The following is a 25,236-nucleotide window of genomic DNA, read 5'->3' on the forward strand; positions in this document are numbered from 1 at the left end:
CGGTACACAGTATCTCTATAGTCATGTGAGCAACACGGATCTGTCCCATTTTCCATATCACATCCTGATTGGCTAAGATTGCCTTTCAAACTTTGCAGGATTGGGTAGTTTTGAACAAAATGTCTCAAATCATCAACGCAGCATGCGATTTCCTTGAAATTCTGCACGCACATTCCCACTTGGCCGAGGAAGAAATGCCACTTAAAAACGTTCAAATTAGCCTCATGGTGGCGCTATAACAGGCCGATTCAAGTTTTACCTATAACTGCACCAATCTGCGTGAAACTTTGCACGCACAATCCCTAGAGGCCAAGGGAAAACCTTTGCCCTGCATTTATCTGCCTTTTAGAGCGCCACCAGGAGGCCGACCTTTGGAAAACATTTTTTTTGCTCTTACTCCTTCAGATTCTGTCCAAAATCACACAAATCGGTATGCAGTATCTCTATAGTCATGTCATCAAGACGGATGTGCCCGACATTTCATATTCCATCCTAATTGGCTAACATTGGCTACCACAGTTTGCAGGATAGGTCCGTTTTTAACGTGTGCGATTTCCGTGAAATTTCGCACGCACATACCCACTAGGCCAAGGAACAAATGCCAACCTTTCACATTGCCCTGTTATAGCACCACCAGCAGGTTTAATTTAACAAAACAATTTTTTGGAACAAAATGCCTCAAATCATGAATGCAGTGTCCGATTGCCGTGAAATGCCTAAGAAGAAATGGCACCCTTTTCACATTGGCATATTATAGCGCCACCAGGGGGCCACAATAACCTACCTGACCTGGCGGAGACTTGTGCTCCAAGGAGCACTTTTTCTTGTTTTATCTAAGATGCCTCAGGGTGTCTAAATCATTACTGATTATTTTAGTGTGACAGAGGAGAGTGTGAGCAGCAATAATTTAACGTTCAAGTAGAATTATGTCTACAGGATGAGGATGACGATCTAATTATTTGAAAACCTAAGTTAATATTTACCTTTTTTAATATTCTTTTTTCTTTTTAATTTTTTATCCCACGATTTTGTAACCCTATTTTTTACACCCAGTGCCAATTGTCTATATAATCCTGGGCACTACCTTCCCTCTGCCAACCTAGGGAGGCCAGGGCCGAACTCATGCCTCCTTCAATGCATGAGAGCCAACTGACTGTTTTTTGTCACCTGACAGGGGAGAGTTTCCCTGGTTGGATGTAGCGCGTGGAAGGAACACGTTATTCCAAACAGTTCCTTTCCCCTCCATCAGGCGCCCCGGCTGGCCAGGGGGAGGCAGTATGGTAACCAGGATTACTGCATGTTTTTGTGAGGGTAGCTACACAGGGAGAACATGCAAACTCCACACAGAGAGGCCCTTTCGCCAACCCCAGCTATAGGGTATAGGCACTGATGACGCAGAGGAGAGAACACGCCCACAGCGTCCCCTGCGGGAATCGAACCCAGGACCTTCTAGCTGTGAGGCGTCAGCGCTACCGACTGTGCCACCGTCACCCATACAACCCCTATTCTATACTTCAACTGTTCCAGTAAAACATTTAATTTTTTTTTTTTTACAAAAAAAATCTTCAAAAACAATAAGACAAGAAAAGATAGAAAATAGAAAAACATTTTATTTAAAACAAAATATTTACATTATATTTATATTTATATTATGTACATTACTCCAAACAGGAGTATATTTTACAACAGGGGTTCTCAAATTGGGGTCCAGGGACCCCCATGGGTCCTTGGAGGGGTTCCAAGGGGTCCCCAGCAACATGATAGTTGTGAACCAAATGAACCCTTACAGGTCTGTGACTCTGTACAAATGGAACCAAATGGATTATTTACTCTGAGAGTGTACAAATGGAACCAACTGGATCCTTAACTCTGAGAGTGTACAAATGGAACCACACACACACACACGAGCCAGTGTGTACACCTGCTACTAGCTCCTCCTCCTCATCCTCCTCCTCTATCTGAAACACAGAGACACTGAGGAGTCCCCCCCGCACCTGAACCCAGCATAGAGAGGTTCAGTGAATTCGGACTGCAAGGTGTACAGGTGTGTCAGTGTGTCAGAGAAGACTGTATAGAAGGACACAGTGCCAGCAGGCCAGTCTAGATACACTGCTACTCTGTTGGAGAAGGTACGGACAGGGAGGACAGTTTCCTTCTTATTGTTACACACAGTGTAACTGTTAATAGCACCATTACATCTGAGACTCCAGGACTTGTCATTGTATCCCAACAGACTGTCACCATCCTGTCTGTTGATTCCTCTGTATGTCACTGCTATATCAACATTTCCCCTCCACTCTACCTCCCAGTAACAGCGTCCAGTCAGACTCTCTCTACACATCATCTGCAGGTAGGTCTCAAATCTGTCTGGATGACGAGGGTACTTCTGATCCTCTATCACACGTGTCACCTTCCTGTTTGTCTCAGACAGAGAGAGCTGTCTGTGTGCTGTGTTTGGATCGAGTGTGAGTTCACACACACCTGATGAGAAGAACAACATACAATACAGCACCAGTTTACAATCACACAATAATAACAATAACAATAATACTAATAACATGTGACCCAGGGGATAGCACCCTCTAGCGACAGTGATGTCAGATTTCGGTGCTCTATTAGCTTACAAATTATGGTTATCATCTTCATTCAGATGTGAATAAGTGAATGTTATGATTCTGTGTATATGAGCTGTTCTTACATAGGTGGATGTGTGCTGCTTTGATTTCATGAATAAAACTGAATAGACACTTACTTATCATGCTCTTCCTCAAACCTGGTTTCAGCCAACACTCTCCACCATTGTCCACACTGGAGATGGAGGAGAGACAAAGTCAGGCCTGAATATTATATTTGATAATATAAAAAATCACACCCAGTGTGAAGTGGGCGGTGTGGTCACAGTGGTCATCACAGTGATGGAAGTTCACTTAAAGAACTTCCTCCATGAAGTGTGTGGTAATATTTATTAACAATAAACAATAAATAAACAATGGTTGGTCCACAATGGATGATTCACTTTAAAACAAACATAAATGTGTTTTTTTAAGTGCGTAGTCCTATTTATAGGGCTATGCACATGTGTCATGTGTTTCACTAGCCAATCACAGTCCTGAATAGAGTCAACCAATAGATTTGCATTGAATGTGTAGGGGTTAGGGGTGTACAATGGTGGCCAATCACGGTGCAGGGTTAGGGGGGTACAATGGTGGCCAGTGATTTGCATTGAATGTGTAGGGTTAGGGGTGTACAATGGTGGCCAATCACAGTGCAGCGAATGTCGATGTCCAAACCTCACATATAGGGGCGGTTGCACCGCCCAAAAATGTGATTGATAATGATAATTAAACATTAAACAATACAGTACAGCATCACAGAATGATTGAGAAAATGGGTCACTCCTCTAGCAGATTACATTGGCTCTCAGTGACATTGAGGCCGTGGGTGCTCAAGCTCATACAGTCTACCGACATGATGTGATTTGAGTGTCAAAATCTACAAATGAACATAATCTCGGTCTGTGTCTGTGCTTCCCCTCGCTGATCTCGAGAACCGTCCAACCGATTGACTTCAAATCATGTATATCACAGAGAACCTGAGGGAGTTATGTGCCGAGTGGGCATTTGGTCGGCTCATTGTTTGTCCAGAACCGGAAATCTGTCTGTCTATGTCCCTTTTATGCCCATATGTGGAGATCCCTGATGTCATCTATATGACACCATAGACTAGTAGATATGATAACTGAAAAAAAATCAAAAAGAAAATAAATTGTTAGACTGAAAAATCAGTCTGGTGTAGCAACAAGCAGGTGAATGTGTTGCGTTGGTGTTTGGCTCCGGTGCCAGAGTTGAATTATCTAACTCTTTTTTTATGTGACTTGCCTGGTGTTTACATGTGGAGCACTTGTCAGTCTGTGACTGAGTAGACAGCAGACTCTACAAACATTCACACACTGACCAAGTCTCTCATACCTAAGAGTGTCCAGTCTATAGCGTGGATCCTCCAGAACATCAGAGAGCTTCGCTACTCCTAATTGTCCTGGATGATTGAAGCTCAAGTTCAACTCTCTCAAATGGGAAGGGTTTGAGCGTAGAGCTGAGGTCAGAGAAGCACAGCCTTTCTCTGTGACCAGACATCCTGACAAACTACACACACAGTACATAAATTCTCACACACACACACGCACGCACGCACGCACGCACGCACGCACGCACACACACACACACACACACACACACACACACACACACACACACACACACACACACACACACACACACACACACACACACACACACACACACACACACACACACACACACACACACACATTTCCCAACATTACATTACATTCTGTTCTATTGCATTTAGAAACTTATTTTGTTTTATTTAAACAGGTAAACACAGTTTCAGGCATACTGACTTGAGTGTCTCCAGTATGCAGTGTGGACTCCTCAGTCCCACAGCCAGCAGGTTTACGCCAGAATCCAGCAGGTCATTGTTACTCAGGTCCAACACTCTCAAACTAGAGTTGGAGCTAAGAACTGATGATAACTCCTTACAGCATCTCTCTGAAAGGTTACAGTCGCTCAGCCTGAGTAAACATTGGGATAAATATATATATTTAATTTCTGAAAAATAAATATCATATTATATTCAAATGTATCCAGTTACCAGTGAACCTACAGAGCTTTATTGGAGGCTTTGAGCACGGGCAGCAGCCTCAGAAGAGCCTCCTCTGAAGTATTATAGTATGAGTTATCTGAGTATTTCTTCAGGTCAAACACTTCCAGCTCCTTTTCTGAAGACAGCAACATGAAGACCAGAGCTGACCACTGAGCAGGAGAGAGCTTGTCTGTGGAGAGACGTCCTGACGTCAGGTACTGTTGGATGTCCTCCTCTAGAGAATGATCATTCAGCTCATTCAGACAGTGGAACAGATTGATGCTTCTCTCTGGAGATGGATTCTCTGTGATCTTCCCCTTGATGTATTGGACTGTTTCATGGTCATTGGTCTGGAAGCTTTTTCCTTTCTGTATCAATAGTCTGTGTAGGAGTGTCTGATTGGTCTCCAAAGAGAGGCCCAGCAGGAAACGGAGGAACAAGTCCAGGTGTCCATTTGGACTCTGTAAGGCCTTGTCTACAGCACTTTGGTAGAGGTGATTTAACTTAGGTTTGTGCGTTGATAACTTGGACCAGATGGAGGTGGCTTGTGGATCTGTCAGTAGGTTGACACCAGTGTTGATGAAGGAGACAAAGACATAAAGAGCAGCGAGAAACTCCTGAACACTAAGATGGATAAAGCAGAACACTGTGTCCTTGTACATCCCATACTCCTCTTTAAAGATCTGTGTAAACATTCCAGAGTACTCAGAGGCATCTCTGATATCAATGCCACACTCTCTCAGGTCTGCTTCGTAGAAGATCAGGTTGCCTTCCTCTAGCTGTTCAAACGCCAGTTTTCCCAAAGTCAGAATGACCTTGGTATTCTCTGGATTCTTGTCAGAATGTGTCTGATCTTTATCATGATATTTCACATTCTTCTGTTTGAACTGAACCAGCAAGAAATGGATATACATCTCAACCAGGGTCTTTGGCAGCAATCCTTTCATCTCTGTTCTCAACATGTCCTCCAGAACTGCAGCAGTGATCCAACAGAAGACTGGAATGTGACACATGATGTGGAGGCTTTTGGCTTTCTTGACGTGTGAGATGATTGGGCGTGCTTGCTTCTCATCCCCGAATCTCTTGATGAAGTATTCCTCCTTCTGTGGATCGGTGAATCCTCTCACCTCTGTCACCCTGTCAACATAATCAGTTGGGATCTGATTGGCTGCTGCAGGTCTTGTAGTTATCCAGATGCGAGCAGAGGGAAGCAGGTTACCTTTGATGAGGTTTGTCAGCAGCACGTCCATTGTGGTTGGCTTTGTGACATCAGTTACAATCTCATTGTTCTGGAAGTCAAGAGGAAGCCTCAATTCATCTAATCCATCAAAGATGAACACAACTTGGAACTCTTTTAAGCTGCAGATTAATGGTTCCTTGACTCCGCCAAAGAAATGATGAAGAAGTCCCACCAAGCTGTACTTCTCCTCCTTCATCAGATTCAGCTCTCGGAAAGTGAATGGAAACATGAAGTGGATATTCTGGTTGGCTTTGTCTTCTGCCCAGTCCAGAGCATACTTCTGAGTTACGACTGTTTTACCAATGCCAGCCACTCCCTTTGTCATCACTGTTCTGATTTGTTCATCTTGTCCAGGTAGGAGATTGAAAATGTCTTCAAATCTGATTGGTGTCTCTGGTCTCGTTGGTTTCCTGGATGCTGTTTCAATCTGTATGACTTCATGTTCTTTATTGACCTCTCCACTCCCTCCCTCTGTGATGTAGAGCTCTGTGAAGATTTGATTCAGAAGTGTTGGGTTTCCCTCTTTAGCAATCCACTCTGACAAATTCTTACACTTCTTCCTCAGATTACATTTGAGCTGTTGTTGACTGACAGGAGCAAGAGTTTCTAAATGACCAAAGAAGGGAAGACAATAATGAGTGTATGTTAAGGTAAATATCCAAATGAAACAAAATTAATAATCACATTTTTCTTTTTGTGAAAAAAATATATTTATCTTTATTAGTGTTATTGTTAAGCCTGAGACTGTGCTTTTATAGGCCGTTCTATTTGCATCCTGATTGGTTTGGAATAATACATATTTTGTCCTAGTCAACATTGATGTTGACTTTTGTTCAACTCTTATTCCAACGTCAAAATATTGTATATTGCAAATACTTGAATGCTTTGGTCTACATGTCAATGAACACAATAACTGGAGAACTGAGGGGTGAATTTTCATGAAACTTGGTGGATAATGATCAGTAGGCTTTTCCCAAAAAATATAATTAACGTGTAGGTGAAAACCAAGTCACCACCAAGGTCAAAGTTATACTTTTTAATTAGTGTTGTGTAGTGTAATTATTCCTACATGGAATGAGACAAACTAAACTCCCAGAAAAAGTTCGAAAACGTAACTTTGGTCAATTATTTCTGGCACACACCGAGCATGGGTCCTGTAACTTCTTATTGCTCTCCATCATGTTAAAGGTGTTAATAAAGACTTTCTTACTGATCTCACTGATCTCCATCACGTTAAAGGTGTGAATAAAGACTTTCTTACTACTCTCCATCATGTTAAAGGTGTGAATAAATACTTTCTTACTGATCTCCAGGATGTCAGCCAGCTTCTCCAGCTTCAGACTCCTCAGAAGGTGCAGTGTGATCTTCAGAGCTCCCTCTGTGATGCTTCTCCTCTCCTCCTCACCCTCAACATCCACCACCTCCTCCACCTGACTCTCTAAGCATTCTGGGTAATCTGTTGTCAGAAGCCTGTGGAATCTCTTCATCTCTTTCTTCACAAATGTTACGAGATTCTCTTCAAGCAGCTGAAACACATAATAATACAAATATAATAAAGATAATAGTAATATATTTTCTAATAACCATACTTTTTTTTAGATAAAGAAAAGGTTTGTTATACATTGACACACCTTAAATATGGAGTCCAGCTCTGTTTGACGACAGACCTTAGAAATCTGCTGGTAGTCTCTGTGGAGCACACAAACATGCACGCACGCACGCACGCACGCACGCACGCACACACGCACACACACACGCACACACACACACACACACACACACACACACACTGCTCATTACACATAGTAGAAATCTCTAACCAATCCAACCCAATCCACTTTATTTATAAAGCACATTTAAAACGAGAAAAAGTTAGATAATAACAATAATAATAATAATAACTAGAAAAAGTGCTCCAAGCACAAGTCTCCGCCAGGTCAAGTAGGTTATTATGGCCTCCTGGTGGTGCTATAATAGGCCAATGTGAAAAGGGTGCCAAGTAGGATGGAATAAGACATATTGGACACATCCATCTTGATCACATGACTATAGAGATACTGTGTACCGATTGTTGGACAGAATCTGAAAGAGTAAGAGCAAAACATTTGTTTTACAAAAGTCAGCCTCCTGGTGGCGCTCTAAAAGGCAAAAATGCAGGGCAAATGTTTTTCCTTGGCCTCTAGGGAGTGTGCGTGCAAAGTTTCACGCAGATCGGTGCAGTTATAGGTAAAAACGTGAATCGGCCTGTTATAGCGCCACCATGAGGCTGATTTGAAAGCTTTGAAGTGGCATTTCTTTCTGGGCCAAGTGGGAATCTACGTGGAAAGTTTCACGAAAATAGCATGCTGCGTTCATGATTTGAGGCATTTAGTTCAAAATTAACCAATCCTTCAAACTTTGGAAGCCAATCTTAGGCAATCAGGATGGCGTAAAATTATGGAAAATCGGACAGATCCGTGTTGATCACATGACTATAGAGATACTGTGCACAGATTTGCATGATGTTTGGATAAAATCTGTAGGAGTAATACAAAAAATGGGTTTCACACAAATCGGCCTCCTGGTGGCACTATAACAGGCCCATGTGAAGAATTTGGGGCAGAGGTTCTGAATTGGCATCGAGGGAGTGTGTGAGCACAGTTTCGCAGCGACCAGGCCAACAGTGCCGGAGATTAGCTGGTCACAGACAGAAGGACACACGGACGGACGGACGGATGGATGGACGGACACACGGACAGGGTGCAAAACATACTCTCTCGCCATGCCTTTTGGCCTGGCGGAGACAATAATGCATTTGGTCCCCAGTCTTTTGGGGTATTTGTCACTGTATGTTTGCTCATATGGTGAAATACTCTCTACTCATCCAGCTATGGCCACCCCTAATTAAACTTTATGATTATATGAGCTGTTTAAACATGTTCCATATCAAAGTCTAAAGTCATAATGCTGATAGCAGACCAACACAACACAATGATATACAAGGTCAGGTGGTTTTAGTGTGTCTATTAAATGTTGTAAATTAACTATTATAATAATCTACAGTATGTCTCATACCACACCAAAAATCAAGCTGGTTTCTGCCTCCAAAACTGGACAGCAACTAATCTTCACCCAACACATTGAGGATGGGTTTGAATGTAAACTATTAACTGGAGCAGCTTTTATAGATCTGTGCTGCCTATGACACTGTCTAGCACCATACAACAAACTACTGGACATGACTTGTGACCTGAGCTTAAGCCAAGTCATCAAAAACCTTCTCAACAGCAGGCACTTCTACATCCAGCTAAACGACCAGAGGAGCAAATGGAAAGCTCAAAATAATGGAATACTACAAGGTAGCATACTGGGCCCCCTCTTTTCAACATATACACAAATGACACATGATGGAAGAATGAACATTGAATTAAACATGAATGAACCCTTTTCTAGATGTGTATTCCGCCCCTGGTTCACAGACAGACAACAGACTAATGTAAGATGCTGAACTAATTATAGGAAAGACATTCTGATAGTTTTACATTCTGACCTCTGATGAGTAGAGTGGTGTCCATCTTTGAAGTTAATATATCCTCCTATAGAGCGGTCACTCTTCATGGAGACACAGCTGGGTACAGGAGACTCTGCTCTCTGCTGATCAACCCTGACAGGAAGATAAGGAACCGTTCAATGTTCAGAATGGTCACTGTAAGATTTTAAAATTATTTGAAATAAAAAGGCCTGACCCTCCTGGTGTTATAAACATATTTTTCTTGACCCACCCCAAGTTAGGGTCATGCACTTCCACAGTAGTTTTCATGTCCTAAACATAAAATCCAGACAAAATCTTGCTTTTAATTTAGTGTTTCTTCTATTCTCATTCCATCAGCATCAAGACTGTTTCAGTAAAAATATGAATTCCTGTAGATACTACTCATAATTCATAATGAGACTTATTGTGATAATACAGTGTGAAACTAGCATTATAATTTGTCAATGCAGGTTTTTTTTCTCTTTTAATGGCAGTTGGCCAACAGGTTCAATCATTATGTGTTTTTCTAAATTAGACCTGCTGATGGCACTATAACAGGGCAATGTGAAAAGGGTGGCATTTCTTCCCCGGCCTAATGGGAATGTGCGAGCAAAATGTCACGGAAATCGCACACTGCGTTCCTGATATGAGGCATTTTGTTCAAAACAGACCTATCCTGCAAACTTTGGAAGCCAATGTTAGCCAAGTAGGATGGAATATGAAATATTGGACACATCCATCTTGATCACATGACTATAGAGATACTGTGTACCGATTTTTCGACAGAATCTGAAGGAGTAAGAGCAAAACATTTGTTTTACAAAAGTCAGCCTACTGGTGGCGCTCTAAAAGGCATATGTGAAAAATGCAGGGCAAAAGTTTTTCTTTGGCCTCTTAGGGAGTGTGTGTGCAAAGTTTCACGCAGATCGGTGCAGTTATAGGTAAAAACGTGAATCGGCCTGTTATAGCGCCACCTTGAGGCTGATTTGAAAGCTTTGAAGTGGCATTTCTTCCTGGGCCAAGTGGGAATCTATATGGAAAATTTCACGGAAATCGAATACTGCATTCATGATTTGAGGCATTTTGTTCAAAATGAGCCAATCCTTCAAACTTTGGAAACCAATCTTAGGCAATCAGGATGCATGATGTTTGGATAAAATCTGTAGGAGTAATACAAAAAATGGTTTTCACACAAATCGGCCTCCTGTTGGCACTATAACAGGCCCATGTGAAAACTTTCGGGCAGAGGTTCTGAATTGGCATCGAGGTAGTGTGTGAGCACAGTTTCGCAGCGACCGGGCCAACAGTGCCGGAGATTAGCTGGTCACAGACAGAAGGACACACGGACGGACGGACGGATGGATGGACGGACACACGGACAGGGTGCAAATCATACTCTCTCGCCATGCCTTTTGGCCTGGCGGAGACAATAATGCATTTGGTCCCCAGTCCTTTGGGGTATTTGTCACTGTATGTTTGCTCATATGGTGAAATACTCTCTACTCATCCAGCTATGGCCACCCCTCATTAAACTTTATGAGTATATGAGCTGTTTAAACATGTTCCATAGCAAAGTCTAAAGTCATAAGGCTGATAGCAGACCAACACAACACAATGATATACAAGGTCAGGTGGTTTTAGTGTGTCCATAAATGTACCTGAGCTTAAGCCAAGTCATCAAAAACCTTCTCAACAACAGGCACTTTTACATCCAGCTAAACGACCAGAGGAGCAAATGGAAAGTTCAAAAGAATGGAATACTACAAGGTAGCATACTGGGCCCCCTCTTTTCAACATATACACAAATGACACATGATGGAAGAATTAACATTGAATTAAACATGAATGAACCTTTTTCTAGATGTGTATTCCGCCCCTGGTTCAAAGACAGAGACAACAGACTAATGTAAGATGCTGAACTAATTATAGGAAAGACATTCTGATAGTTTTACATTCTGACCTCTGATGAGTAGAGTGGTGTCCATCTTTAAAGTTAATATATCCTCCTATAGAGCGGTCACTCTTCATGGAGACACAGCTGGGTACAGGAAAATCTGCTCTCTGCTGATCAACCCTGACAGGAAGATAAGGAACCGTTCAATGTTCAGAATGGTCACTGTAAGATTTTAAAATTATTTGAAATAAAAAGGCCTGACCCTCCTGGTGTTATAAACATATTTTGCTTGACCCACCCCAAGTTAGGGTCATGCACTTCCACAGTGGTTTTCATGTCCTAAACATAAAATCCAGACAAAATCTTGCTTTTAATTTAGTGTTTCTTCTATTCTCATTCCATCAGCATCAAGACTGTTTCAGTAAAAATATGAATTCCTGTAGATACTACTCATAATTCATAATGAGACTTATTGTGATAATACAGTGTGAAACTAGCATTATAATTTGTCAATGCAGGTTTTTTCTCTTTTAATGGCAGTTGGCCAACAGGTTCAATCATTATGTGTTTTTCTAAATTAGACCTGCTGATGGCACTATAACAGGCCAATGTGAACAGGTTGGCATTTCTTCCCCGGCCTAATGGGAATGTGCGAGCAAAATGTCACGGAAATCGCACACTGCGTTCCTGATATGAGGCATTTTGTTCAAAACAGACCTATCCTGCAAACTTTGGAAGCCAATGTTAGCCAAGTAGGATGGAATATGAAATATTGGACACATCCATCTTGATCACATGACTATAGAGATACTGTGTACCGATTTTTCGACAGAATCTGAAGGAGTAAGAGCAAAACATTTGTTTTACAAAAGTCAGCCTCCTGGTGGCGCTCTAAAAGGCATATGTGAAAAATGCAGGGCAAAAGTTTTTCTTTGGCCTCTAGGGAGTGTGTGTGCAAAGTTTCACGCAGATCGGTGCAGTTATAGGTAAAAACGTGAATCGGCCTGTTATAGCGCCACCTTGAGGCTGATTTGAAAGCTTTGAAGTGGCATTTCTTCCTGGGCCAAGTGGGAAACATGTTCCATATCAAAGTCTAAAGTCATAAGGCTGATAGCAAATCATGAGCTGCTTCATGATTTGAGGCATTTTGTTCAAAATGAACCAATCCTTCAAACTTTGGAAACCAATCTTAGGCAATCAGGATGGAATATGGAAAATCAGACAGATCCGTGTTGATCACATGAGTATAGAGATACTGTGTACAGATTTGCATGATGTTTAGATAAAATCTGTAGGAGTAATAAAAACAATGGGTTTTGCACAAATCGGCCTCCTGGTGGCGCTATAACAGGCCCATTTGAAGAATTTGGGGCAGAGGTTCTGAATTGGTATCGAGGGAGTCTTTGCGCACAGTTTCGCAGCGACTGGGCAAACAGTGCCGGAGATTAGCTGGTCACAGACAGAAGGACACACGGACGGACGGATGGACTGACGGACACACGGACAGGGTGCAAAACATACTCTCTCGCCATGCCTTTTGGCCTGGCGGAGACAATAATACATTTGGTCCCCAGTCCTTTGGGGTATTTGTCACTATATGTTTGTTCATATGGTGAAATGCTCTCTACTCTTCCAGCTATGGCCACCGCTCATTAAACTTTATGATTATATGAGCTGTTTACACATGTTCCATATCAAAGTCTAAAGTCATAAGGCTGATAGCAGACCAACACAACACAATGATATACAAGGTCAGGTGGTTTTAGTGTGTCTATTAAATGTTGTACATTAACTATTATAATAATCTACAGTATGTCTCAAACCACTCATAGACTCCAAGCTGACCAAAAATCAAGCGGTTTCTGCCTCCAGAACTGGACAGCATCTAATCTTCACCCACCACATTGAGGATGGGTTTGAATGTAAACTATTAACTGGAGCAGCTTTTATAGATTTGTGCTGCCTATGACACTGTCCAGCACCATACAACAAACCACTGGACATGACTTGTGACCTGAGCTTAAGCCAAGTCATCAAAAACCTTCTTAACAGCAGGCACTTCTACATCCAGCTAAACGACCAGAGGATCAAATGGAAAGCTCAAAATAATGGAATACTACAAGGTAGCATACTGGGCCCCCTCCTTTTCAATATAATGACATATGATGGAAGAATGAACATTGAATTAAACATGAATTAACCTTTTTCTAGATGTGTATTCCGCCCCTGGTTCACAGACAGAGACAACAGACTAATTTAAGATGCTGAACTAATTATAGGAAAGATATTCTGATAGTTTTACATTCTGACCTCTGATCAGTAGAGTGGTGTCCATCTTTGAAGTTAATATATCCTCCTATAGAGCGGTCACTCTTCATGGAGACACAGCTGGGTACAGGAGACTCTGCTCTCTGCTGATCAACCCTGACAGGAAGATAAGGAACCGTTCAATGTTTAGAATGGTCACTGTAAGATTTTAAAATTATTTGAAATAAAAAGGCCTGACCCTCCTGGTGTTATAAACATATTTTGCTTGACCCACCCCAAGTTAGGGTCATGCACTTCCACAGTGGTTTTCATGTCCTAAACATTAAATCCAGACAAAATCTTGCTTTTAATTTAGTGTTTCTTCTATTCTCATTCCATCAGCATCAAGACTGTTTCAGTAAAAATATGAATTCCTGTAGATACTAGTCATAATACATAATGAGACTTATTGTGATAATACAGTGTGAAACTAGCATTATAATTTGTCAATGCAGGTTTTTTCTCTTTTAATGGCAGTTGGCCAACAGGTTCAATCATTATGTGTTTTTCTAAATTAGACCTGCTGATGGCACTATAAAAGGCCAATGTGAACAGGTTAGCATTTCTTCCCCGGCCTAATGGGAATGTGCGAGCAAAATGTCACGGAAATCGCACACTGCGTTCCTGATATGAGGCATTTTGTTCAAAACAGACCTATCCTGCAAACTTTGGAAGCCAATGTTAGCCAAGTAGGATGGAATATGAAATATTGGACACATCCATCTTGATCACATGACTATAGAGATACTGTGTACCGATTTTTCGACAGAATCTGAAGGAGTAAGAGCAAAACATTTGTTTTACAAAAGTCAGCCTCCTGGTGACGCTCTAAAAGGCATATGTGAAAAATGCAGGGCAAAAGTTTTTCTTTGGCCTCTAGGGAGTGTGTGTGCAAAGTTTCACGCAGATCGGTGCAGTTATAGGTAAAAACGTGAATCAGCCTGTTATGAATGAATGAATGGTTTATTTCGGTCTTTTTCTTTCACAACAGATCAAAACAATTGTGTGGACTTTACAAAAAAAACATAAACAAAACAAAACAAAACAAAAAATTAAAGTCAGCTCACACACAAAATCCAAAATCAATGACCGAAAAAGGAATAGGCTGAAGCAAAATGCTTATTCATTGCCTATCCTTTACAATACTTAAAAACAAAATTTATTTTAATATTAAAACAATCTTAAAATATACTGCAAAAAAAAAAAAAATAATGAATATGTTTTACTCAAAACTGTACTCCTGAATAATTAGACTTTTTAAGGCTTTTTAAAATTTCCCCTGAGATGTACACAACTTAAACCCATCACGAAGGCTATTCCATAGTTTAACTCCCAACATTGAAACACATCTAGCTTTAACATTAGTTCTTGCTTTTTTACGCGTTTTAAAAATATATAAACCTCTTAAATTATACTTTCCTTTTCTTGGTTCAAAAAGACATTGAATACAAACTGGTAGACTTTTACACTTAGCACGAAAAACAATTTCCAAGGTTTTTATATACACCATATCTACAAATTTTAATGTGCTGGACTTTATGAATAATGGATTTGTTGGTTCAAGGTAACTTGCTCTGTTTATTATTCTAATAGCTCTTTTCTGTATTTTAATAATAGAATCTATATTTGTTTTGTATACATTCCCCCAGACCTCAACACAGTATGACATATATGGCACTACAAGTGAGAAATACAATATATGCAAACATTTTTGATTCAACAGCTCCCTTGTTTTGTACAGAATGCCAACAGATTTGGCTAATTTACCTTTGATGTATTGAATGTGGCTTCCAGCAGAGTTTGTGATCTATAATCACACCTAAGAATTTTGTTTCATATACTCTTTCAATTTCGGTTCCATTTAAATTAAGTTTAATTTCACAGTCAATAGGAACACCACCAAATACCATACATTTAGTTTTGTTTTAATTAAGTGACAACTTATTTCTATCAAACCATTTCTTTAACTTTATCAATTCCCTTTCTACTGTTTTCAATAATTCTTTCATGTCCTCCCCTGAACAAAGTAAATTAGTATCATCAGCAAACGTAACGATTTTCAAAATATTTGATACTGTAAAAATGTCATTTAAATAAAGTATAAATAACTTGGGTTCTAAAACGGAACCCTGTGGAACGCCACATGTTACTTTCCTGAGATGTGATTCTGTGTTATTAATGTTTACATATTGAAATCTATTATTTAGATAACTTCTTAACCAATGGTGAGTGACACCTCTTATTCCATACCGTTCCATTTTTTGTAGAAGCAGGGAATGATCAATTGTGTCAAACGCTTTACGTAAGTCAATGAATACACCTATTGAAGGTTTTTTTTCATCAATTGCTGTTGATATATTTTCCACAAAATCTATCACTGCTAAAGATGTTGATCTATTGCTCCTAAAACCATATTGATGGTCACTCATTAACCCATATTTCTCAATAAAGCCATCAAGTCTATTTACAAAAAAAAATTCGAGTATTTTTGAAAATTGAGGTAGCAATGATATAGGTCTGTAATTTGATATAGTATGTATGTCACCACTTTTAAAAATTGGAATCACCTTGGCCATTTTCATTTCATCAGGAAAAATACCAGTTAAATAGGATTTGTTACATATATAAGTGAATGGTTTGAGGACACAGTCAAAGACTTCTTTTATAGTTGACATGTCAATGGTATTACTATCAGTAGATTTTTTTATTCTTAAACTTTCTAACCACTTCTAGCACATCACTCTCACAAACTCCACCAAGGAACATTGAGTTGCTGTTTGTAGGGGAATCAAAATAGTTTTCCTCCTCTGTAGGGAGGTCAATTTCCTTAGCCAAATTTGGGCCTACATTTACAAAATAATCATTAAACTCATTAACAGTTTCCTCTATATTTTGAGTAATTGAATTGTCATTTTTTTCAAAGTATGTTGGAAAGTCCTTTTTACCAGACTTTTTAATCATGTCATTAAGCACACCCCAGGTAGCCTTAATATTATTGTTATGCATTTGCAACATCTGATTATAGTAGTCTTTTTTTTGTGATCTCATAATACATGTCAATCTGTTTTTATAGTTTTTGTACTTGTCCTCCTTATCCTTTGTTCGATGTTTGATAAATTCCCTGTAGAGCCTATTTTTCTTAATGCAAGCCTTTTCCAAACCCTTGGTAAGCCATGGTTTCACCCTCTTTTTAGGATTTTGTCTGCACTCCTTCAATGGACAATGTCGGTCGTAATGTAACAAAAATGTACCCAAAAATGCATTGTATGCCTCATTGGTATCCTCTACATAAACCTCCTGCCAATCATGCCTCAAAAGGTCTGCCTTAAGTGCCAGTATTGCTTCTGGTGATTTTTTTCTAACCAAATTGTATGTATGCCTATTTGTTCTTAATTTTAATTTATTCTTCATTTCTAGCACAGCAACGACAGGCAAATGATCACTTACATCGGTCACTAATAATCCACTTTTTATCTTCTCCTCCATTATATTTGTAAAAATATTGTCAATTAGTGTTGCACTGTCCTTTGTTATTCTGCTAGGTTTTACAATTAAAGGATAGAAACTCAGACTAAACATATTATCAACAAATTATTTGGTTTTTATATGTTCATTAGATTTCATCAAATCAATATTGAAGTCACCACAAACAAAATCACCTTGTCCTTATTCATTTCATATAATTGAGAAATCTTCGTATTAAATTGATCAATACACGACCCTGGTGTTCTGTAAATGCAGCTAATTAATATATTTTTGGATTTTTCAACATTGATTTCAATGGTTACACATTCCATCAAATTGTCAATAACTGTTGTCATATTTTCAATAACTTTACACTTAAAATCAGACTCCACAAACAAGGCAACACCCCCTGCCCTTTTGTTGAACCTGTTTTGCGAAAACATTTCATAGCCCTCTAATCCCCCTTGAAGTTCTTTGTCACTTCTCAACCAAGTCTCAGAAATTGCTACTACACTAAACTTATTTTTAAACTTTTGAAGGTACTTTTTAATTTTTGAGAAATTACTGTAGAGACTCCTACTATTGAAATGAATCACTGAAAACCCCTCCATTTTCACTTTTGAATTAAACTTATCTTCAGAATAATATTCACAATTCAAATCAATGTTCTGGTAGAAGTTGATCTCTGGATCAATGTCATCGTCTAACTCATAAAGTTTGTGGTCTTGCGCCACCTTGAGGCTGATTTGAAAGCTTTGAAGTGGCATTTCTTCCTGGACCAAGTGGGAAACATGTTCCATATCAAAGTCTAAAGTCATAAGGCTGATAGCAAATCATGAGCTGCTTCATGATTTGAGGCATTTTGTTCAAAATGAACCAATCCTTCAAACTTTGGAAACCAATCTTAGGCAATCAGGATGGCATATGGAAAATCGGACAGATCCGTGTTGATCACATGAGTATAGAGATACTGTGTACAGATTTGCATGATGTTTAGATAAAATCTGTAGGAATAATAAAAACAATGGGTTTTGCACAAATCGGCCTCCTGGTGACGCTATAACAGGCCCATTTGAAGAATTTGGGGCAGAGGTTCTGAATTGGTATCGAGGGAGTCTTTGCGCACAGTTTCGCAGCGACTGGGCAAACAGTGCCGGAGATTAGCTGGTCACAGACAGAAGGACACGCGGACGGACGGATGGACGGACGGACACACGGACAGGGTGCAAAACATACTCTCTCGCCATGCCTTTTGGCCTGGCGGAGACAATAATACATTTGGTCCCCAGTCCTTTGGGGTATTTGTCACTGTATGTTTGTTCATATGGTGAAATGCTCTCTACTCTTCCAACTATGGCCACCCCTCATTAAACTTTATGATTATATGAGCTGTTTACACATGTTCCATATCAAAGTCTAAAGTCATAAGGCTGATAGCAGACCAACACAACACAATGATATACAAGGTCAGGTGGTTTTAGTGTCTATTAAATGTTGTACATTAACTATTATAATAATCTACAGTATGTCTCAAACCACTCATAGACTCCAAGCTGACCAAAAATCAAGCGGTTTCTGCCTCCAGAACTGGACAGCAACTAATCTTCACCCACCACATTGAGGATGGGTTTGAATGTAAACTATTAACTGGAGCAGCTTTTATAGATTTGTGCTGCCTATGACACTGTCCAGCACCATACAACAAACCACTGGACATGACTTGTGACCTGAGCTTAAGCCAAGTCATCAAAAACCTTCTCAACAGCAGGCACTTCTACATCCAGCTAAACGACCAGAGGATCAAATGGAAAGCTCAAAATAATGGAATACTACAAGGTAGCATACTGGGCCCCCTCCTTTTCAATATAATGACATATGATGGAAGAATGAACATTGAATTAAACATGAATTAACCTTTTTCTAGATGTGTATTCCGCCCCTGGTTCACAGACAGAGACAACAGACTAATTTAAGATGCTGAACTAATTATAGGAAAGATATTCTGATAGTTTTACATTCTGACCTCTGATCAGTAGAGTGGTGTCCATCTTTGAAGTTAATATATCCTCCTATAGAGCGGTCACTCTTCATGGAGACACAGCTGGGTACAGGAGACTCTGCTCTCTGCTGATCAACCCTGACAGGAAGATAAGGAACCGTTCAATGTTTAGAATGGTCACTGTAAGATTTTAAAATCATTTGAAATAAAAAGGCCTGACCCTCCTGGTGTTATAAACATATTTTGCTTGACCCACCCCAAGTTAGGGTCATGCACTTCCACAGTGGTTTTCATGTCCTAAACATAAAATCCAGACAAAATCTTGCTTTTAATTTAGTGTTTCTTCTATTCTCATTCCATCAGCATCAAGACTGTTTCAGTAAAAATATGAATTCCTGTAGATACTAGTCATAATTCATAATGAGACTTATTGTGATAATACAGTGTGAAACTAGCATTATAATTTGTCAATGCAGGTTTCTCTTTTAATGGCAGTTGGCCAACAGGTTCAATCATATGGTGCTCAACTAGACACAGTAGCCTATTTGGTAGATAAGTATGATCCGGTTATATTTAAAATATGACAGCAAATGTATGTTGTTAAATGAAGATTTCAGGTAGAGTTCGCTACTGCATGTCTGATGGTAAGAATAAAGTGCTTCATGATGTTTTACATTTAGTAAATGTTATGTCTTGAAAGACTTAGTAGATTACACAACCATCACAACACTAGGCTGGAAGAACCATAGGCTTTCCAAGGCATAGAGGGGCGGATCCAAACCTAGCGCTGGGAGACAGTGGCGCGGGAAGGGGGGGGCTACGGGGGCTGCAGCCCCCCTGGTGATGGGAAGGGATTTAAAAAAAAAATGTTTTATTACATTTAAATTTAATTAAAATAATTAAATAACGTAACCCTAACCTAACCCCAACCCTAACCCTAAAACCGAAATAAAGTAAAGGAAATAAAGTACCAAAACCCACCCAAACCCGCACATTTTTCGACCCGAACCCGCAAAAAAATCGCGCGTGCATGCGTCAGGCGGATTCCCCCGACGCTCAGCCCCCTGGCTATTAAGTACTTCCCGCGCGCCTGCTGGCAGACAACGCCGCTCCCGATTAATTCACCAATCTATGTGCCCGCCTCCCCTGCCTGACTTGTGACCTGAGCTTAAGCCATGTCATCAAAAACCTTCTCAACAACAGGCACTTCTACATCCAGCTAAACGACCAGAGGAGCAAATGGAAAGCTCAAAAGAATGGAATAATAAGGTAGCATACTGGGCCCCCTCCTTTTCAACATAATGACACATGATGGAAGAATGAACATTGAATTAAATGTGTATTCCGCCCATGGTTCACAGACAGAGACAACAGACTAATTTAAGATGCTAAATTAATTACTGTACTATAGGAAAGACAATGCAGGTTTTTTCTCTCTTAATGGCTGTTGGCCAACAGCTTTTATATGCATTACCAAAATGTTATTTAAGTTATTATGTCAATTATTTTGAAAGGTGTGTGTGTGTGTGTGTGTGTGTGTGTGTGTGTGTGTGTGTGTGTGTGTGTGTGTGTGTGTGTGTGTGTGTGTACTTGTAAATAATACTTTATTATTATTATTATTATTATTATTATTATTATTATTATTATCATTATTATTATTATTATTATTATTATTATGTCCCCACTCATTTGGGATATTTGTCATTGTATATTGTTCGCTAAGGAGGCAGAGCCTGGGGAGCAGTTAGGGGTTAAATGTCTTGTTCAGTGACACTTCAACACATACTGAGCCTTTTTACCCATCCAGCTATGTCCACCCCTCATTAAACTTTATGTTTATATGAGCTGTTTAAACATGTTGTTCTGTATCAAAGTCTAACGGCATCAAGATGATAGCAGACCTACACAACACAATGACATTAGAGGTAGGTGGCTTTAGTGTGTCTATTAAATGTTGTACATTAACTAATTTATTATTATAATCTACAGTACGCCTCATGTGAATGTGAATGATGAGCATCACTGGCTTCTTTCAAAACTGCCCTGAAAAAGCATCTGTCGGAAAACTACAAGTAGAGATAGATATTAAAGCAGCACTATGCTACTTTTTAACAACTATTATTACACAGCTTGGTTGAATGCTCGATTCTGATTGGTCAATCATCGGTAATTTTTTCTGGATAATGACCGATGAGCTCAATAACGGACCGCTGTGTAATCAGAGACTCAGAACACCTGCTCATATCAACCTGCGCTGCTTGGTTTTATGCTTTATCCAACATGACAGCCATGTAAACAAACAAACAACTAAACGTTGCTCTAAAAAAAGTTTTTGAAAACATTTGAAGTGAGAAACAGACGATGCAATGACCGAAAAGTCATTCTATTTGATCCTCTACACTTCCTTGTTTATCATAGCGCAACTTCGGGGGAATACCAAAACACTCGCCCCAAAACACAGTTGCCCCGTGGCAAATACGGCGGTATTACAGGCAAATCCAGCGGTATATAGAATGGGGGTGAGTGTGTTTTGGGGTGAGTCTTCCCGTTACCTGGAATGGAATACTGTCATTTGTTTTCTGAGGGGAACTTGTCCGCCCAGCCCAATACTTATGGAATACTTTCATTGCCATAAGCAAGGAAATACTTCGTTTTGTTGTTACTTTTGAGTCAATTTATTTATTTATGTATTAAGTAGTCGCACCTCGGCTCCGCCTCGGTGCATTATCACCCTGTCGGGCTTTAAATTTCAATAATGACTACCTCCCCATACATTATCCGTTAAATGGAGAAAAAAATCACTTTTTTATTGGCACACCAATAAAGTGAACGCTTACGCGTTTCGGCTATGAGCCTTTCTCAGAGCATAGTAACTCACCTTCTATCATGTGTATAAACGTGACAAACATGTATAAAACTCATGAGCATGCACGGCACAGTGCACGTGCAGACAGGCATGGGCATGTTCCTGCAAAGCCACGACCATTGGCTCATTCAGACAAAAGACTCAAACATATATAGCGTCACGTCACTAGCGTGACTGAGCAGGGACGCAGAGAATCTTCGGTCAATATGTCCACCCTAACATAAGTCTTTTACAGCCACGTCTGTGTTCTATAGCCTCAGTGAAGTCTTAGAGGTCCTTGAACATGATCTCAATTCAGACCAGAGAGAAACACGTCCTGCACAGTTCTCGCACATTGGAATAATGTGTTCATGTTTTAGGATCAGATATACAGATGTGCCATAACTTCTGACCTTTGATCAGTAGAGTCAAATACAATTAAATCATGTGTTGTTTTTCTGATAGTTTTACATTCTGACCTCTGATCAGTAGAGTGGTGTCCATCTTTGAAGTCAATATGTCGTCCCTTGGAGCGGTCACTCTTCATGGAGACACAGCTGAGTACAGGAGACTCTGCTCTCTGCTGATCAACCCTGACAGGAAGATAACCAAGATGAATCATTTTATTCATTTAGTGCTCAACTAGACACAGTAGTTGGTAGATAAGTATGATCCGGTTAAATTTAAAATATGACAGCAAATGTATGTTGTTAAATGAAGATTTCAGGTAGAGTTCGCTACTGCATGTCTGATGGTAAGAATAAAGTGCTTCATGATGTTTTACATTTAGTAAATTTTGTGTCTTGAAAGACTTGTAAATTACACAACCATCACAACACTAGGCTGGAGGAACCATAGGCTTTCCAAGGCATAGAGGGGCGGATCCAAACCTAGCGCTGGGAGACAACGCCGCTCCCTATTAATTCACCAATCTATTGCCCGCCTCCCCTGCCACGACACCAAATTTGGAGCGACGTCCCTCTGCACTCTGATTGGTTAGGAAAATACAAGGTTCCCACTCCTAGGCCACAGTTCCTGCAACGTTACCCCAGGCTTTTTATCTTTTGAAAAAAAAAGAAAAGGCATGGGTTCCTGTAACAGCCGTCCAATTCAAATGATTCTATCCTGCAATCAAGACCAAGCACAGCTGTAACACATGAAGTGTTAGGGTCGTTTCAGACGGGGAGCGGCCGACGCGCCTATGTAATTCATTTTCAATGAGAGGCGGCCGATTATTTGGGACGCGCTGAGAAGTTGAGGGCCGGTGAGGCAAGTGGGCGCGGTCCCGTGAAATTCTCGTGCTCGTTTGTGCACACGCGTGCGGACGGCAAGAGCTGGATTGTGGTGAGCTTTTTTTTCCCCGCACGGTGCAGGAGGACAAAACAACAATGATCGCGGTGCGATCCCCGCTGATCCGAGCGGTAACACCCGCGTCCACCGCCGTGTTAAGGTCTGTAAAGACCTTAACAGTTCTCAAAAACTGAAACACGTAACACAAGACAATGATCCAACAAAAACACACTGGGGAACACGGCTATTCAATTATATAAAAATATATATATATATATAACAGCTATTTCTCATACAAGAGAGGAAGATTCACAAAAGTAATTTCTTACTGATACAGAAAATATATGAAGGCTAGGCTAGGACAGATGTTTATTCAAGAGACAAAAATAGAGCCATCACATGAAGGCCCAGTGTTGGCTCGTTACAACATAGGTGGCTGGGTGGCAGGGTAGCAGGACAACAGTGACATGCAGGGTAGCAGGACAACAGTGGCATGAAGAGTAGCAGGACAACAGTGACATGCAGGGTAGCAGGACAACAGTGACATGCAGGGTAGCAGGACAACAGTGACATGCAGGGTAGCAGGACAACAGTGACATGCAGGGTAGCAGGACAACAGTGACATGCAGGGTAGCAGGACAACAGTGACATGCAGGGTAGCAGGACAACAGTAATATGCAGGGTAGCAGGACAACAGTGACATGCAGGGTAGCAGGACAACAGTGACATGCAGGGCAGCAGGACAACAGTGACATGCAGCTCCAGATACTAGAACAAGGGGGAACAGGACAACATATTTACTGACTCACCGACTGAACGGGAGAGAGGCCTCTTCATGGAGGGCTGGGAAGGAGTCACAGCTGTCGTCTGTCGGTACCTCTGTACTCTTCTGATTTGTGCTCAGTTGCTTGATGAGACTGCTAATCTTGGACCCCACCCTGCCTGCCGGCACATGGCTTTATGGGGTGAGGGGCCAGAGGGGTGTGACATTGATTCACAGTGAGATAGACATAAAACATACAGTGAGAAAGTAAGTAAGTAAGTGCAAAGTGATTTTAATAATTACATTAAGTTTTACCAATAAAGTTTAGTAGCTGTGGCTATTACTATTAAAGTAATAAAGTAATATTACTATGACACAAGTATTTTACAGCCATGTCTGTGCTCTAGAAGTGATGTCCTTGAACATGATCTGAAATTCTAGCCTGGAAACCAGACAAATCTGCCAGAGCTAAAAAAAAAAAAGGCACTGGGCAGATTGGTCTGGCACTCCTTGGTTTGAATTACATTTCGCTCAAAGTGGGACATTTTTTGCAGGGACGTTTGAAAACGTTTGTGACTGCGCCTTGGAAATGAATCTTCCACACCAAAGTTCCAGACTAATATACGCTTTGATATTAGTCTGGCCATGCCAGGCTACTCAAATTCATTGCGGAGAGAAACACTGGAGTTCTCACTACAATTAACACATTGAACATGATGACACAATAATGTGTCCATGTTTTAGGATCAGATATTAAGACATGCCATAACTTCTGACCTTTGATCAGTAGAGTCTAATTAAACTAAATCATGTGTTGTTTTCTGATAGTTTTACATTCTGACCTCTGATCAGTAGAGTGGTGTCCATCTTTGAAGTCAATATATCCATACTTGGACTGGTCACTCTTCTTGGAGACACAGCTGGGTACAGGTGCTCTCTGCTGATCAAACCTGTCACCATGACAACCAACATGAACTATTAAATGTATTCATCAACTAGTCACACTAGCTGCTACACATTAAATCACTTATTTTTTAAATAAGTATGTACAGTTACAGTATGTTGTTACATGAACATGAGTCACATTTCATTACATAGGTCAGTGATTCTCAACATTTGTATGTCAAACATCCCAAATTTAAATGTATTAGGCTGAGGACCCTCATCTGAAAAAATGTTGTGCAACTTGTGGCAAGGACCCCCAAAAGAGTAGATTTGTTTTCAAACTGTGATTTCAACACAAATAGCCTAACAGATTCC

At 40.3% G+C, this 25,236-nt stretch overlaps 1 protein-coding gene and 1 pseudogene across 2 annotated transcripts in view; one reads left to right on the top strand and one right to left on the bottom strand.

The window, feature by feature from the left end:
• Window positions 1-25,236, top strand: part of LOC311042422 (NACHT, LRR and PYD domains-containing protein 3-like) — a 447,659-nt gene that overhangs the window by 63,021 nt on the left and 359,402 nt on the right. The window lies entirely within an intron of this gene.
• On the bottom strand, window positions 1,955-24,898 carry LOC311041893 (NLR family CARD domain-containing protein 3-like; annotated as a pseudogene). Its single transcript, XR_014602873.1, has 10 exons — window positions 24,819-24,898; window positions 19,103-19,216; window positions 13,618-13,731; window positions 9,432-9,545; window positions 9,250-9,259; window positions 7,206-7,428; window positions 4,421-6,508; window positions 3,969-4,142; window positions 2,699-2,808; window positions 1,955-2,481 (listed from the first exon to the last, which is right to left on the bottom strand). The product of XR_014602873.1 is annotated as an NLR family CARD domain-containing protein 3-like (transcript).

The sequence above is a fragment of the Gymnoscopelus microlampas genome (assembly GCF_963454915.1).
Source record: "Gymnoscopelus microlampas genome assembly, chromosome: 3".
Taxonomy (NCBI): domain Eukaryota; kingdom Metazoa; phylum Chordata; class Actinopteri; order Myctophiformes; family Myctophidae; genus Gymnoscopelus; species Gymnoscopelus microlampas.